This window comes from Coregonus lavaretus (assembly GCF_964263955.1).
Source record: "Coregonus lavaretus genome assembly, chromosome: 26".
NCBI lineage: Eukaryota > Metazoa > Chordata > Actinopteri > Salmoniformes > Salmonidae > Coregonus > Coregonus lavaretus.
This window is the reverse complement of record NC_140013.1, coordinates 7,938,627-7,956,542: the sequence shown is the minus strand read 5'-3', so window position 1 is coordinate 7,956,542 and position 17,916 is coordinate 7,938,627.

Here is a 17,916-nt window from a genome sequence, read left to right as displayed (position 1 = left end):
CCTGTGGCATTTGGGTCTGTGCTTTCTTACCAGTGCCCTCTAGAATTAAGTAGAGATATTATTAAACACCCTGGTGCCAGTGAGTTTCCTCAGTTGCCTATTGAAGGTTACAACTTTAAATTTCCCATTGATTTTGAGCCCAACTACATACAACAATGTCATTTGGACAGCCTGATTGTGTCAGAGGAGATGTCTGCTGCTATTGAAGCAGAAACAAGAATGCAGTCAGAATGCCAGCTGTGGAGCCAGGTACGCAAACCCCGACTGACAGCCAGCAGATTCCGTGAAATATGCCATGTTCGTGGGGAGTTGTCTGCCAAGGCTTTGGCAACCCGCATTCTGAGAGGAACTCCTCAGACAGCTGCTATGAGAAGAGGGTTGGATCTGGAACCTGAGATACTGAGGCAATATTCTGATTGAGATTGATTGATTGAGAAGATTGTGCCATGCTTCGGTGTTGGATGGGATACTGTTGCGATACAGACACCGGGAGAAAAGAAACAGCTAAATTAACATTCAGCTTTGACCAGGAATCAATATTTATCTAGCTATCATGCACAACAGTATTTGAATAGGTGAGTTACTATACATTCATGAATAAACTAACTGCCTAACAAAGGGTTAGATAGCTAGCTAAGTAAACTTGTTACATTACAGTCAGGCAGCAATGTAACGCTACCTTTTAACGTTATCGGTATCTGGTACTAAGTTGTTGTTAGCTAACGTTAGCCCACTTTTAAGTAACTAAGGCAGTGAACAATTATGAATTAACAATAACGTTAGCAAGTTACAAACCATTGCATATACGTAAACATTATTACTCTTAACTTTACTAATTTAACTTAAACGTACCTTTTGGAATTTCTTCAAGTAGCTAGCTTGCTAGTTAGTGGTCAACAGTTGTATTTTCGTTGAGAAGTCTCAGGTTACGGGCGAACGGAAGTGAAGTTAACCTGCTACGCGGAAAGGCGGAAGTTAGATGACGTCATCGTGAAAAGGGCCTATTAAACTAATCTGTTCTTCAAACTGCTGCGGCATGAGTAATCACCATAAGGTGGCGTAAGATAGCAGTACAACATAGTGTTCCTGACCAAGGCTTGATTCTGACCTACCTGTATCTCCTTTCCATGTGGAGGAGGTAATGACACTCCACAACAGGGCCACATTCAGCAGGACACAATGTTTGCCAACTTTCAGATAGAAATGTATCATGTAGAACAAACATGCCTCTCTGGCATGTAGAATAACGTAATCTCTATTGATGACATTTCTATCTGCAACATTCCACAATGTTTGTGTACTGAACATGGCCCAGGTAAGTGAAGCCCATGTTAAAAATACTAAACCACAAAATAGGATCGCGCACGCATGCACATATACACACACGCTTATAGCTCCATCTCCAATACTGTAGGTGTGGTCCAGGCAGACAAGGTTCCCAGGATCCTTTGCAGGACAAAATGTATTTCCTTTTGGAGTCGGGGTCTGATATAGTGACATCACATACTTAAGCGAGAACAAGGCTGTAAATGTGTATAGTGTGTGTTTGTGAGTGTGCGTGTGTGTGAGTGTATGTCAGTGTGTGTGTGTGTGAGTGGGAGGTGGAACGGCAGCTCATGGAAGCTCTCTTCCAGCTATTGATAACATTTCCCTGTCTACTGGACCATTACGAACTCCATTCGCACTATACAACCACCAGCAGTGAAATACACCATTATAAACACAAGCTATCAGGACATTATTCAACTCACAAACACACCCATGGAAACAGACACAAGGCACATACACACATGCACAAAGATGTTCTCACACCAAGTGTATGATGTAGGTTCGATTCAATTTCCATTCTAATTCATATAAAATGAATAAAAATAGACAACAGTAACTTTCTGACAGAAGAGAGCATGCTGATGCTGATCTTTGACATATACAGCCAAATCAAAGTTGTTAAAGCAGGAAGGAATCGCAGCCTGACAACAGGCAACAATGTAGAGTTTTGGCTGGGCCATAACATTTCTGCAATGCTTGCACAATGTTTCTACAACATTGCTAAACTTCTGGCTGCAAGTCATATTGAGGACACTGACTCTCATCTGACCATATAAGAGCCAGCAGAATATCACTTATTAGGCTACATATCATTATAGATATAGAGTGTTCAGTTACACTGCGTTTCTTTCCATCACATTGACCAATTAATATAACACATCCCAGGAATAGGATCATAGTTAATGTGTTTCATTTTCCATAGATGAATCTAATGTTGCTACCTAGTGTCTGTGAGCTTATTCCCTGGCCATCTTGGACTCTCTACTGAACTCTAATGAAGACAGATGGGTCAGTCTATCTGCAGACATATGATGTCCCTTTATAGACCCCACCATGCTGTTTTAGGCAAGGCTATCTGTGCACTTGATCATGAACCCCCCTCTCTCTCTTCCTCACCCCTCTCCTCATTATCTCTTGCTTTCTCCTATCTCCCTCCCTCTCTCATTAAAAACACGGTGCCCAGTGCCCGCTGCTCTCTGTTTATACACCAGTTATCAGTCTGGGATGACCCGAGTGTTTGCATTGTCATGTCACCCAGTAACCATGTCTGCTACTCACTATACCCAGTCAAGAAGCACTTACATCTCTTTATAGCCCTATGCGTCCTACTTACAGTGCATTCGGAGAGTATTCAGGCCCCTTGACTTTTTCCACATTTTGTTACTTTACGTCCTTATTCTAAAATGTATATATTTTTTATATCCTCATCAATCCACACACAATACCCCACAATGTCAAAGCAAAAACAGGTTTTTAGTCTTCTTGGGCATGACGCTACAAGCTTAGCACACCTGTATTTGGGGAGTTTCTCCCATTCTTCTCTGCAGAACCTCTCAAGCTCTATCAGGTAGAATGGGGAGCGTCGCTGCATAGCTATTTTCAGGTCTCTCCAGAGATGTTTGATCGGGTTCATGTCCGGGCTCTGGCTGGGCCACTCAAGGACATTCAGAGATTTGTCCCGAAGCCACTCCTGCGTTGTCTTGGCTATATGCTTAGGGTCGTTGTCCTGTTGGAAGGTGAACCTTCATCCCAATCTGAGGTCCTGAGCGCTCTGGAGCAGGTTTTCATCAAGGATCTCTCTGTACTTTGTTGCGTTCATCTTTCTCTCGATCCTGACTAGTCTCCCAGTCCCTGCCGCTGAAACATCCTCACAGCATGATGCTGTCACCACCATGCTTCACCATAGGGATGATGGCAGGTTTCCTCCAGACGTGACGCTTGGCATTCAGGCCAAAGAGTCAATCTTGGTTGCATCAGACTAGAGAATCTTGTTTCTCATGGTCTGAGAGTCCTTTACGTGCCTTTTGGCAAACTCCAAGTGGGCTGTCATGTGCCTTTTACTGAGGAGTGGCTTCTGTCTGGCCACTCTACCATAAAGGCCTGATTGGTGGAGTGCTGCAGAAATGGTTGTCCTTCTGGAAGGTTCTCCCATCTCCACAGAGGAACTCTGGAGTTCTGTCAGAGTAACCATAGACTTGAAAATAAATGGAACACTAGTCACTTTAATAATGCCACTTTAATGTTTACATATCTTGCATTACCCATCTCATATGTATATACTGTATTATATACTATCTATTGCATCTTAGACTATGCCACTCTGATAATGATAATGACACTGCTCATCAATATAGTTAAATATTCTTATTCCATTCCTTTACTTAGATTTGTGTGTATTAAGTTTTTGTTGTAGAACTGTTAGATATTACTTGCTAGATATTGCTGCAGTGTCAGAACTAGAACCACAAGCATTTCGTTACACTCGCAATAACATCTACAGTGGGGGGAAAAAGTATTTAGTCAGCCACCAATTGTGCAAGTTCTCCCACTTAAAAAGATGAGAGAGGCCTGTAATTTTCATCATAGGTACACGTCAACTATGACAGACAAAATGAGAAAAGAAAATCCAGAAAATCACATTGTAGGATTTTTAATGAATTTATTTGCAAATTATGGTGGAAAATAAGTATTTGGTCAATAACAACAGTTTCTCAATACTTTGTTATATACCCTTTGTTGGCAATGACACAGGTCAAACGTTTTCTGTAAGTCTTCACAAGGTTTTCACACACTGTTGCTGGTATTTTGGCCCATTCCTCCATGCAGATCTCCTCTAGAGCAGTGATGTTTTGGGGCTGTCGCTGGGCAACACGGACTTTCAACTCCCTCCAAAGATTTTCTATGGGGTTGAGATCTGGAGACTGGCTAGGCCATTCCAGGACCTTGAAATGCTTCTTACGAAGCCACTCCTTCGTTGCCCGGGCGGTGTGTTTGGGATCATTGTCATGCTGAAAGACCCAGCCACGTTTCATCTTCAATGCCCTTGCTGATGGAAGGAGGTTTTCACGATACATGGCCCCATTCATTCTTTCCTTTACACGGATCAGTCGTCCGGGTCCCTTTGCAGAAAAACAGCCCCAAAGCATGATGTTTCCACCCCCATGCTTCACAGTAGATATGGTGTTCTTTGGATGCAACTCAGCATTCTTTGTCCTCCAAACACGACGAGTTGAGTTTTTACCAAAAAGTTCTATTTTGGTTTCATCTGACCATATGACATTATCCCAATCCTCTTCTGGATCATCCAAATGCACTCTAGCAAACTTCAGACGGGCATGGACATGTACTGGCTTAAGCAGGGGGACACGTCTGGCACTGCAGGATTTGAGTCCCTGGCGGCGTAGTGTGTTACTGATGGTAGGCTTTGTTACTTTGGTCCCAGCTCTCTGCAGGTCATTCACTAGGTCCCCCCGTGTGGTTCTGGAATTTTTGCTCACCGTTCTTGTGATCATTTTGACCCCACGGTGTGAGATCTTGCGTGGAGCCCCAGATCGAGGGAGATTATCAGTGGTCTTGTATGTCTTCCATTTCCTAATAATTGCTCCCACAGTTGATTTCTTCAAACCAAGCTGCTTACCTATTGCAGATTCAGTCTTCCCAGCCTGGTGCAGGTCTACAATTTTATTTCTGGTGTCCTTTGACAGCTCTTTGGTCTTGGCCATAGTGGAGTTTGGAGTGTGACTGTTTGAGGTTGTGGACAGGTGTATTTTATACTGATAACAAGTTCAAACAGGTGCCATTAATACAGGTAACGAGTGGAGGACAGAGGAGCCTCTTAAAGAAGAAGTTACAGGTCTGTGAGAGCCAGAAATCTTGCTTGTTTGTAGGTGACCAAATACTTATTTTCCACCATAATTTGCAAATAAATTCATTAAAAATCCTACAATGTGATTTTCTGGATTTTTTCTCTCAATTTGTCTGTCATAGTTGACATGTACCTATCATGAAAATTACAGGCCTCTCTCATCTTTTTAAGTGGGAGAACTTGCACAATTGGTGGCTGACTAAATACTTCTTTCCCCCACTGTACTAACCATGTGTACGTGACCAATACATTTGATTTGATTTGATTTTGGTTCCAAACTTCTTCCATTTAAGAATGATGGAGGCAACTGTGTTCTTGGGGACCTTCAATGCTGCAGAAAGTTTTTGGTACCCTTCCCCAGATCTGTGCCTCGACACAATCCAGTCTCGGAGCTCTATGGACAATTCCTTCGACCTCATCGCTTGGTTTCTGCTCTGATATGCACTGTCAACTGTGGGACCTTATAAAGACAGGTGTGTGCCTTTCCAAATCATGTCCAATTACATTTACATCATTTAGCAGACGCTCTTATCCAGAGCGACTTACAGGAGCAATTAGGGTTAAGTGCCTTGCTTAAGGGCACAGACATATTTTTTACCTAGTCGAGCTCGGGGATTAAACCAGCAACCTTTCGTTTACTGGCACAACGCTCTTACCCACTAAGCTACCTGCCGCAGGTGGACTCCAATGAAATTGTAGAAACATCTCAAGGATGATCAATGGAAACAGCATGAACCAGAGCTAAATGTTCGAGTCTCATAGCAAAGGGTGTGAAAACTTATTTCTAAAAACCTGTTTTCGCTTTTTCATTATGGGGTAATGTGTGTAGATTGATGAGGAACATTTTTTATTTAATCCATCTTAGAATAAGGCTTTAATGTAACAAAATGTGGAAAAGGTCAAGGGGTCTGAATACTTTCTGAATGCACTGTATAGAACGTGACCTGAATATGAACATCTGTCAACACATTCGACTGTATGGTATTAGCAGACAAAAATATGCTATGTATCAGCAACATTAACATATGACAATACCATATACATATGTGATTGGAAAAACATAATATGGATATAAATCTAGTGAATTATTGAACTATAATGGCACTCCCCTCCCAAGGAAGGAGTTCAAGAAATCGCATAAGAACAAGGAAATGTGAGGATATTTCTGTATGTGCATCAAGTTCCTTTTAGCTTTTTGTTATCCTCTCAGCTTTTTGTCACCGCTCTCTGACACAGATATATATAGAGCAAAAATATATATTTATATAGAGAGAGACAGAGATAGAGACAGAGAGAAACAGACAGAGAGAGAGAGAGAGAGAGAGAGAGAGAGAGAGAGAGAGAGAGAGAGAGAGAGAGAGAGAGAGAGAGAGAGAGAGAGAGAGAGAGAGAGAGAGAGAGAGAGAGAGAGAGAGAGAGAGAGAGAGAGAGAGAGAGAGAGAGAGAGAGAGAGAGAGAGAGAGAGAGAGAGAGAGAGAGAGAGAGAGAGAGAGAGAGAGAGAGAGAGACAGAGACAGAGACAGAGACAGAGACAGAGACAGAGACAGAGACAGAGACTGAGCGAGAGAGAGAGAGGGGGATAGACGTGCAAAGCAGCACTCCTCAGTGAAATGCATGCTGGGGGACTCCAGTGCAGCTTTATAGGGAGCAGTGACCTTGGCGATTGTTACAATGTTTTTCTGCTCTAGAAAAAAAGTGGAAAGATAAGTATTGGTCAATATGTAGTCTACACTATACAACCAAAATATGTGAACTCATCTGTTATTTTGTTTCCATAGATGTATACAAAGCCATTTGCTTTCAGTTACCAGATTGAAGTTAATTGTTTAGGTAGGTTATTAGAATGTAACAACATTTTATTGCTAGTGTTTTTCTCGTCACAAACAGATACTGTAAGTCATGTTCCAGTTACAGGGAACAGGAAGCGGTGGGAATAATTATTTATGGGCACAGGTGTGTGTTCCATCCTTTGTTTTCTCATCTAATTGTGACAGGTTCCTTTTGTTCTTCCTTTACTTTATTTAATAATTTATTTTGGGATGTTTTGAAAGATAAGAATGTTAAGTTCATAGGTGAAACTCTCTGTGTGTGTGTGTGTGTGTGTGTGTGTGTGTGTGTGTGTGTGTGTGTGTATGTATGTCAATACGTGCGTGTGTGCTCTGCCCATCAGCTTCATATCTAATCCACTCTAATTTAAGGTTACCTAATGTAACCCCGGTTCTATGACATTATGAGTAAGGTCTCTCACTTTGGGTAACACCTTGTTAGGGGCGGAGTCACAACAAGAATGGCGCCGGAGGAGACAGCTGCCGTTTTACGGCCTCCTAACCAATTGTGCTGTTGTGTGTGTTTTTTCGCGTTATTGTAACTGATTTTGTACATAATGTTTCTGCCACCGTCTCTTATGACCGAAAATAGCTTCTGGATATCAGGACAGCGATTACTCACCTCGTACTGGACGAAGATTTTTTCTTTAATGAGTCGGATGCGAAGAATTTTCTTCAGACACCCGACAAGGCCCAAATCCCCGTCATTCGCATGAGAAAGAGACGGAAATATCGGGGACGTAGGTCGGGGTGCCTTGTAAGGATCCGACGGCAAGTGGGTCATCTGCCTCTTCTATCAGTCCTATTAGCCAACGTTCAATCATTGGATAACAAAATAGACGAACTACGATCACAGATATCCTACCAAAGGGACATTAAAAACTGTAATATCTTATGTTTCAACGAGTCGTAGCTGAACGACGACATGGATAACATACAGCTGGCGGGATATACGCTGCATCGGCAAGATAGAACAGCTGCCTCCGGTAAGACAAGGGGTGGCGGTCTGTGTATATTTGTAAACAATAGCTGGTGCACAAAATCCAATATTAAGGAAGTCTTGAGGTTTTGCTCACCTGAGGTAGAGTATCTCATGATAAGCAGTAGACCACACTATTTACCAAGATAGTTTTACCAACAGAGCACTCAATGAGCTGTATAAGGCCATAAGCAGGACAGGAAAACGCTCATCCAGAGGCGGTGCTCCTAGCGGCAGGGTACTTTAATGCAGGGAAACTTAAATCTGTTTTACCTGATTTCTACCAGCATGTTAAATGTGCAACCAGAGGAGAAAAAAAAAACTCTAGACTACCTTTACTCCACACACAGAGACACATATAAAGCGATCCCTCGCCCTCCATTTGGCAAATCTGACCATAACTCTATCCTCCTGATTCCTGCTTACAAGCAAAAACTTAAGCAGGAAGCACCAGTGACTCAGTCAATAAAGAAGTGGTCAGTTGACGCAGATGCTAAGCTACATGACTGTTTTGCTAGCACAGACTGGAATATGTTTCGGGATTCTTCCGATGGCATTGAGGAGTACACCACATCAGTCACTGGCTTCATCAATAAGTGCATCAATGTCGTCGTCCCTGTTATGTATGGTACGACGTGCTGTACGTCGTACTGTACGTTGTTATGGTTTACGACAGTGTGCTGCTTTACGGATTAATGGGTTGTCAGAATGTGTGGCACATGTCATTAAACGACAGAGTGATGTACAATGTGAAACTGTCAGATGTCCGTTCTTCTACAGCTAGGCTAGATATAACAGTCCCCACAGTGACCATACGTACATACCCCAACAAGAAGCCATGGATTATAGGCAACATCCGCACTGAGCTAAAGGGTAGAGCTGCCGCTTTCAAGGAGCGGGACTCTAACCCGGACGCTTATAAGAAATCCCGCTATGCCCTCCGACGAACCATCAAACAGGCAAGCGTCAATAAAGGACTAAGATTGAATCGTACTACACTCCTCCGACGCGCGTCGGATGTGGCAGGGCTTGCAAACTATTACAGAACACAAAGGGAAGCACAGCCGCGAGCTGCCCAGTGACACGAGCCCACGAGACAAGCTAAATTACTTCTATGCTCGCTTCGAGGCAAGCAACACTGAAGCATGCATGAGAGCATAAGCTGTTCCGGACGACTGTGTGATCACGCTCTCCGTAGCCGATGTGAGTAAGACCTTTAAACAGGTCAACATTCACAAGGCAGCAGGGCCAGACGGATTACCAGGAAGTGTACTCCGAACATGCGCTGACCAGCTGGCAAGTGTCTTCACTGACATTTTCAACCTCTCCCTGACTGAGTCTGTAATACCAACGTTTCAAGCAGACCACCATAGTCCCTGTGCCCAAGAACACTAAGGTAACATGCCTAAATGACTACCGACCCGTAGCACTCACGTCTGTAGCCATGAAGTGCTTTGAAAGGCTGGTCATGGCTCACATCAACACCATTATCCCAGAAACCCTAGACCCACTCCAATTTGCATAGCGCCCCAACAGATCCATAGATGATGCAATCTCTGCTCTTTCCCACCTGGACAAAAGGAACACCTATGTGAGAATGCTAGTCATTGACCACAGCTCAGCGTTCAACACCATAGTGCCCTCAAAGATCATCACTAAGGACCCTGGGACTAAACACCTCCCTCTGCAACTGGATCCTGGACTTCCTGACGGGCTTCCCCCAGGTGGTAAGGGTAGGTAACAACACATCTGCCACGCTGATCCTCAACACGGGGGCCCCTCAGGGGTGCGTGCTCAGTCCCCTCCTGTACTCCCTGTTAACCCATGACTGCATGGCCAGGCACGACTCCAACACTATCATTAAGTTTGCTGATGGCACAACTGTGGTAGGCCTGATCACCGACAACAATGAGACAGCCTATAGGGAGGAGGTCAGAGACCTGGCCGTGTGGTGCCAGGATAACAACCTCTCCCTCAACGTGGTTGATAAAGGAGATGATTGTGGACTACAGGAAAAAGAGGACCGAGCACGCCCCCATTCTCATCGACGGGGCTGTAGTGGAGCAGGTTGAGAGCTTCTAGTTCTTTGGTGTCCACATCACCAACAAACTATCATGGTCCAAACACACCAAGACAATCGTGAAGAGGGCACGGCAAAGCCAATTCCCCCTCAGGAGAATGAAAAGATTTGGCATGGGACCTCAGATCCTCAAAATGTTATACAGCTGCACCATCGAGAGCATCCTGACTGGTTGCATCACTGCCTGGTATCGCAACTGCTCGGCCTCCGACCGCAAGGCACTACAGAGGGTAGTGCGTACGGCCCAGTACATCACTGGGGCCAAGCTTCCTGCCATCCAGGACCTCTATACCAGAGGAAGGCCCTAGAAATGGTCAAAGACTCCAGCCACCCTAGTCATAGACTGTTCTCTCTGCTACCACACGGCAAGCGGTACCGGAGCGCCAAGTCTAGGGCCAAAAGGCTTCTTACCAGCTTCTACCCCCAAGCCATAAGACTCTTGAACATCTGATCAAATGGCTGCCCGGACTATTTGCATTGTGTCCTCCCCTTATCCTACTCCTAACCCTTCCCTTAACCTACACCCTTACCCTAAACCGTGTTCGTATCCTATTCCCAACCCTTCCATTTAAACCTAAACCCTAAACCAGGTTCGTATCCTCTACCCAACCCCTCCTCCTCTATTTGTATTTTTATTATTATTATTATTTATTTGTATTATTATTATTTATTTTTACTTTAATTCTTTACATTTAAAATCCATAAAAAGTTGTTTTAATCAAATTAAGTTGAGGAAGATTTTATTTAATTCAACCAACCTTGCCAAACCTGACCTTCACCAGACCGATATATTGAGAAGATGGATAGAAGAAGGCATGAAGCTCTGAGATGTCCCTACCAGTTCCAAAGTTTGTCGTCGTCGTATCTTCACTTCTAAGTACGTTTGTCTTCCTTATGCAAAGCGTGAAGGGTAACACGGTGAGAACCATTGTTTAATAGAACCATTGTTTACCGTCAGTTAGCCAACTAGTTGACGTTCGCCAGGAGGGTTGGTAGCCGTACAATACTCGCAGGACTCAGGGTAGCCGAGAGCTGCCTGGGCATGTTACCTGGGTTAGGTGTGTGCTAGACGACGTTACGCCGTGAGGTTCTCGTACTTGGCATCAGCTAGCCAGTGTTCACCTAGGGGGTTACTATTCTGGCTTAGGCAAGCACTGTGTTAGCCGAGGAGAACAGTGTTGCTTACCTGGAGATTTTACCATAGTGCTTTGCGGTGTAACCAGTCAGTTTTAGCCGCAGCTAGCTAGTAATTCCAGGAATTTGAGTGCTTGGCTTAGGTCGCCCAGTACGGGGAAAAGCAGTAGCCATAACTGGGATAGAAGGTTCTGCCGGGTTATACGTGAGCTACTCAAAGCCTGATCGTGGGGTCCCTACAGCTCAGCTAGCTAGTAGTAGCCTAAACGCCTAGCTCTAGTTAGCACTTCGTTAGCCAAAGAGCACTGTTGCTCTTACATGCTGAAAATCTCCTATGACCGTAGTACCGAGAGGCACAACTGGTCAGCCTAGCCAGCGATGGAGCTGAGAAGCTAAATGAGGGGCGAAGTAATGCTACCCAGTGTAGATAGAAGAGCTAGCAGAAAGAGCTCTAAGCGTGTACTAGCCGACGGTAGCTGTGAGGCTAGTCCTGGCGTTAGCTAGCTAGTGTTCGCCCTGTGGGCCAATCAATAGCTATTGCTAGTACACTGCTAGTTGAAGACAAAGCAAATGGCGTAAGTCTTAGGTGAGCTAGCTGGTTAGCTTCACCTAGTAGTGGTAGCTATGACTCTGTAGAGTGGGCTACAAGCCTGTCGTACAGTAAATGGCACGCAGTCAGCTGGAGAGCACCACTAGTGGCGGTGCTCTATATGCTAAAAAATTTTGGATTGGTAAATTAGTCTAGCGGCCAGCTATCTGAACTTGTAATCATGGTCGATTTACCGAAGGGAGGGCCCCCATTGATTTTGTTAGTCACTCTTACTCAGATAGTGGGTTCTCACTAATTTAGGCCACTTATATTTGCAGTATTATTTGATTGACTCATTCCTGTCTTCTATTGTGCTCTTCCTCGCATCTTCAGGCATTGTCGTTGTAATGTTACCGTTTGTTCTCACAGATTTGTGTTACATTGGAGTTTCCTGAACATTCATTCTTCCTTTGTTTAACTATGTTTAAGTATGGGGGGAAAAAATGCACTCACTAACTGTAAGTCGCTCTGGATAAGAGCGTCTGCTAAATGACAAAAAAATATATATATTAAAAACTGCAAACATTTCTCTCCACCCTATTGCAAAAGGTGTAGAATTGCAGGAAATTCACTCAAAAATGTATTTCTCTCTCTCTCTCTCTCCTCTGCCCAACATAATGTTGCTTGTGGCCCCCAAAAGGCTAGCGCTGGCTCTGACTGAATCGTTATGAATGTGGGTACACATTTATTTTTTTTAAAGATCAAAGTTGCCCATCCCTGGCTTAGAGTGTGGCTAACCGAATCTCAAAAGTATCTTTCCTTTCTTCCACCTTGGTGTGAATAAGCAGCACGAAGCAGGTAGCTAAGCGGGCTGGTAGCACAAGAGCTAGCCATGTGGGCAGCTGAGCCAGAAACTGAGAAGTAGCTTTCTTGTGTCCTCAATCCTCTCGATGAGAAGCTGCTATGCAACGCTCGGTGGCGGAGTCTTTGACGGATCACCTGTGTTAGCAGGAAAGCAGAGGTCCAAGTTGATGCTGAGAAGAGTAGAGGATCTTAATCGAATCTATGAGGAAGATGAATGAAATGAGGATGGAGAGGACTATGGCCCCTTATATAGGAAGTGGAGTGGTCCACTATTGGCCGTTGCTCCTGTCTGTCTACGACAGACGTTGTGTGATTGGATCTTCATAGCCTCCGCCCCTAACGAGGTGTTACCCAAAGTGAAAGACAGAACGAGTAATTGAAATAGTATCTAACTGGCTGACCTCTAATATTGTGTGGGCGCTTCAAACACTTGCAGGGGGCACTGCCAAGGACTGTGGGTGGGCACACTGCTGGGTACATTCTCCATTCTGCCAACACTGCCAAGGTGCAGCCTAAAGCCATTAATCAATTTTAGTACTTTGAATGCAATGTATAAAAACGTACTTCAAACAGTGGGAGAGATATGCTACTAACCTGGGATGATCAATCATATTTCTAGGAAAGGGGTTAACACATTTGTTTACATGTGTTCCTGTAAGAGACTGCAGAACCATGCAGTGTGATCAATCGCACTCCTTGCTACCTCCTGTTTCACCACTACCACACAAACCAAGTACACCAAGGTGGCTCTATCAACTATTTACACAATCTGTCAGCTATTAAGTCCATGACACATTTGGGGTTTTTCCATGTGACAAGCATCAGGCTGGAGAATGAATGGTAGGCTATACTTGATTCAATGTTTGGTATACATGTTTCGCACTGCTTTGCTTTATCTTGGCCAGGTCGCAGTTGTAAATGAGAACTTGTTCTCAACTGGCTTACCTGGTTAAATAAAGGTGAAATAAATTAAATAAAAAAATACACTACCAGTCAAAAGTTTGGACACACCTACTCATTCCAGGCTTTTTATTTATTTCTACTATTTTCTACATTGTAGAATAATAGTGAAGACATCAAAACTATGAAATAACACATCATGTAGTAAGCGTAATATGAGCCTTGCCACATCATGATGCTGCGTTTTGCATCATGATGCTGCGTTTTGCATCATCATAATGATGTGGCAAGTGACATTTTGCTTCTCAATAGTCCAATTACATTTACATTTACTTTTTTTAGTCATTTAGCAGACGCTCTTATCCAGAGCGACTTACAGTTAGTGAATACATATATATATATATTTTTTTTTTATACTGGCCCCCCGTGGGAATCGAACGCACAACCCTGGCGTTGCAAACGCCATGCTCTATCAACTGAGCTACATCCCTGCTGGCCATTCCCTCCCCTACCCTGGACGACGCTGGGCCAATTGTGCGCCGCCAATGATGTGGCAAGTGACACTGCTTGAAAGTCCGATGTCTTGGGACTGCATCAACAGGGGACAAATGGAAAAATACCTAAATATAGCTTTTGAGTGCTGATTTCCTTTAAGCCCGAAGGCTGAAGGCTGTGGAAAGCCAATACTGCCCACATTGAGTGCTCTGCCTAATAAAAGCCATACTATGTATGCCACTTCCTAATGGTAATGAGTGTCAGTCACAGAGTTGCTGACCCTGTAGCCTATGACATCATGTTTTTTTTGGTTTCCCCATTGATCCCTGTGTCTAGCCTGTAGGCTTACACTATGGGGCATGTCTCCTCTCTGGACTTTGCCTTATTGTCTCTCCATCTCTCCGTCTGTTTGGTCTGTGTGCATGTCTGTTTGACTGTCTGTCTGTCTGTCTGTCTGTCTGTATTGTCCTGTATGTATTGCACATGTGCCTGCCTGTCTGTCTGTGTGTGTGTGTGTGTGTGTGTGTGTGTGTGTGTGTGTGTGTGTGTGTGTGTGTGTGTGTGTGTGTGTGTGTGTGTGTGTGTGTGTGTGTGTGTGTGTGTGTGTGTGTGTGTGTGCGTGTGCGTGTGCGTGTGCGTGTGCGTGTGTGTCTGCTGAGGTGTGAGGATGGACAGTGAGGCTGGTGACCCAGTCACTCCACACGGCGGCTGCCCGTACCCATTGTTCCTGGAAAATGGTTGACGAGAGTAGCGTGCTCTGTGGTGACAAAACACCTCCCTGTCTATAATCCCACAGTGTGGAGCACTAATCCACGGGCCACAGGCTCACATTATCTCACCTCCTCCTTCAACACATATAGACGTATGATCTTAATTTGATCAACCTGTTGTTGTAGGAAACGTCCTGCACATCAGAAAATGCAAACTTTTATAGGTGTATTATAGGTTTAAAAAGGCTTCTAAATTTTTTATTTCCACTTTATAATTTTCAAACTTGATATGCCCCAACAACAAATGTATCAACCCTTACAAATGTTTTAATAATCCACACAATAATTATATTTTCCTGTTGCTGCAGGCTTATTTATACTGTATGTCTTAAAAAACCTAAATGTCAGCAGGGTAATAGCCTACTGTATGTACACTACATGATCAAAAGTATGTGGACACCTGCTCGTCGAACATCTCATTCCAAAATCATGGGCATTAATATGGAGTTGGTCCCCCCTTTGCTGTTATAACAGCCTCCACTCTTCTGGGAAGGCTTTCCACTAGATGTTGGAACATTGCTGCGGGGACTTGCTTCCATTCAGCCACAAGAGCAGTAGTGAGGTCGGGCACTGATGTTGGGCAATGATTAGGCCTGGCTCGCAGTCGCCGTTCCAATTCATCCCAAAGGTGTTCGATGGGGTTGAGGTCAGGGCTCTGTGCAGGCCAGTCAAGTTCTTCCACACCGATCTCGACAAACAATTTCTGTATGGACCTCGCTTTATGCACGGGGGCATAGTCATGCTGAAACAGTAAACAGCCTTGCCCAAACTGTTGCCACAAAGTTGGAAGCACAGAATCATCTAGAATGTCATTGTATGCTGTAGCGTTAAGGCTCCTTCACTGGAACTAAGGGGCCTAGCCCAAACCATGAAAAATAGCCCCAAACCATTATTCCTCCTCTACCAAACTTTATAGTTGGCACTATGCATTCGGGCAGGTAGCGTTCAGCTGACATCCGTCAAACCCAGATTCATCCGTCGTACTGCCAGATGGTGAAGCGTGATTAAACACTCCAGAGAACGCGTTTCCAGAGTCCAATGGAGGCGAGCTTTACACCACCAGTTGACGCTTGGCATTGCGCATGGTGATCTTAGGCTTGTGTGTGGCTGCTCGGCCATGGAAAACCATTTCATAAAGCTCCAGACAAACAGTTATTGCGCTTCCAGAGGCAGTTTGGAACTTGGTAGTGAGTGTTGCAACCGAGGACAGACGATCTTTACGCGCTATGCGCTTCAGCACTCTGCGGTCCCGTTCTGTGAGCTTGTGTGGCCTACCACTTTGCCGCTGAGCCGTTGTTGCTCCTAGATGTTTCCACTTCAAAATAACAGTAGTTGACAGCGGCAGCTCTAGCAGGGCAGAAATTTGACAAACTGACTTGTTGGAAAGGTGGCATCCTATGACGTTGCCATGTTGAAAGTCTACTGCCAATGTTTGTCTATGGAGATTGCATGGCTGTGTGCTCGATTTTATACACCAGTCAGCAACAGGTGTGGCTGAACTAGCCGAATCCACTAATTTGAAGGCGTGTCCACATACTTTTGTATATATAGTGTATAAGAGTTTAAGTAAAACATTTTCAAATGTAGTAGCGGCAGGTAGCTTAGTGGGTAAGAGCGTTGTGCCAGTAACCGAAAGGTCGCTGGTTCTAATCCCCGAGCTGACTAGGTGAAAAATCTGTCGATGTGCCCTTGAGCAAGGCACTTAACCCTAATTGCTCCTGTAAGTCGCTCTGGATAAGAGCGTCTGCTAAATGACAAAAAAAAAAAAAAAAAAAAAATAGTAGTGCACCCATGGCAATACACTGAATAACGTAATAATTCTGAGCACACTGTAGGCCTACTTTTAGGCCCAATCCATATGCTGAGGTTGTCAATGTCAGCTTTAAGTTCAAATGGTTTCTCGTCATCGCACTGGGAATGACTTAATAGCCACTGACTATCATTGACTGTTTGACCCATTTCATAGAAACAAGAATGTGATAGCCTACATCTTTGCCAAACTCATTTTTTTTTATTTAACTAGGCAAGTCAGTTAAGAACAAATTCTTATTTACAATGACGGCCTAACCCGGACGACGCTGTGCGCCACCCTATGGGACTCCCAATCACGGCCGGATTATAATGCAGCCTGGAATCGAACCAGGGTCTTCAGTGACGCCTCTAGCACTGAGGTGCAGTGCCTTAGACCGCAACGCCACTCAGGAGCCCACGATAACCCACTTCCTCAAAACAGTTATATTGTATCACAGAGGTTTTCCCTTCAGTAGCAGTGCGTGGGTAAAATCACTGGGGAAGCCAAGCCAGGCCAGTAAAAAAGCCATATTACAACATATGTTGTGATATTTGGGTTGTTTGGTCTATAACCCATTGGTTTATACACCACGATAAGGCTGTGAAAATAAAAAGACAACAGTCACACAGTGGTGGAATAAATTCAACTACACATACGTTTGCTTCATCACAAAACCGAAGAGCAACATCTGTCCAGCAATGTTCCCTCAAATTTTTGGTGGCACTGAGCACATTTTTGGTCTTGTGAGCAGAAACTTGAACCTTGTGAGAATTTTGTGTGAACACTGAGGCTGTACCCTTCAAGTTTTAGACAGTAGCCAATAGGCTATTGTCGCTATTTGAGCATAATGTAGGCCTACCAACAAAACCAATGGAGCAAATCCCATAAAATGTTCACATGGAAAAAGCTTTTGATTTCTATGATATAGCCTACAGTAGCCTATATGTGGTGTTCAATGCAGGCCTACATTGCATGAGACTTTTAAAAACGTTTTTACATTATAAAGGGCTTGACATTAATTAATGATTTTTTACTTGGTCTGTAACACCATGGGCCAAATAGGTGACTGTAAATTGCATTGTATTGTGTTGTATGATGCAAGAAACTACTTTACAAAATAAAATTAATTATTATTACCATACAGAGAATTAGACAATGTAAGCTACCCCTTTGCTGACCTATACTTATCTATAAATGGGCTAATAACTCGCTAACTAGCAAAGAATATCAACAAATGTGCACACGCGCGGCTCTGCGCTCTGATCTGAACTGTTCTGAATGACGTGTTCATGTGCACGTGTAACTGACAGGATCGTTCATGGACAGGAGAGGGCGAGCATGCGGAGAGAGGGA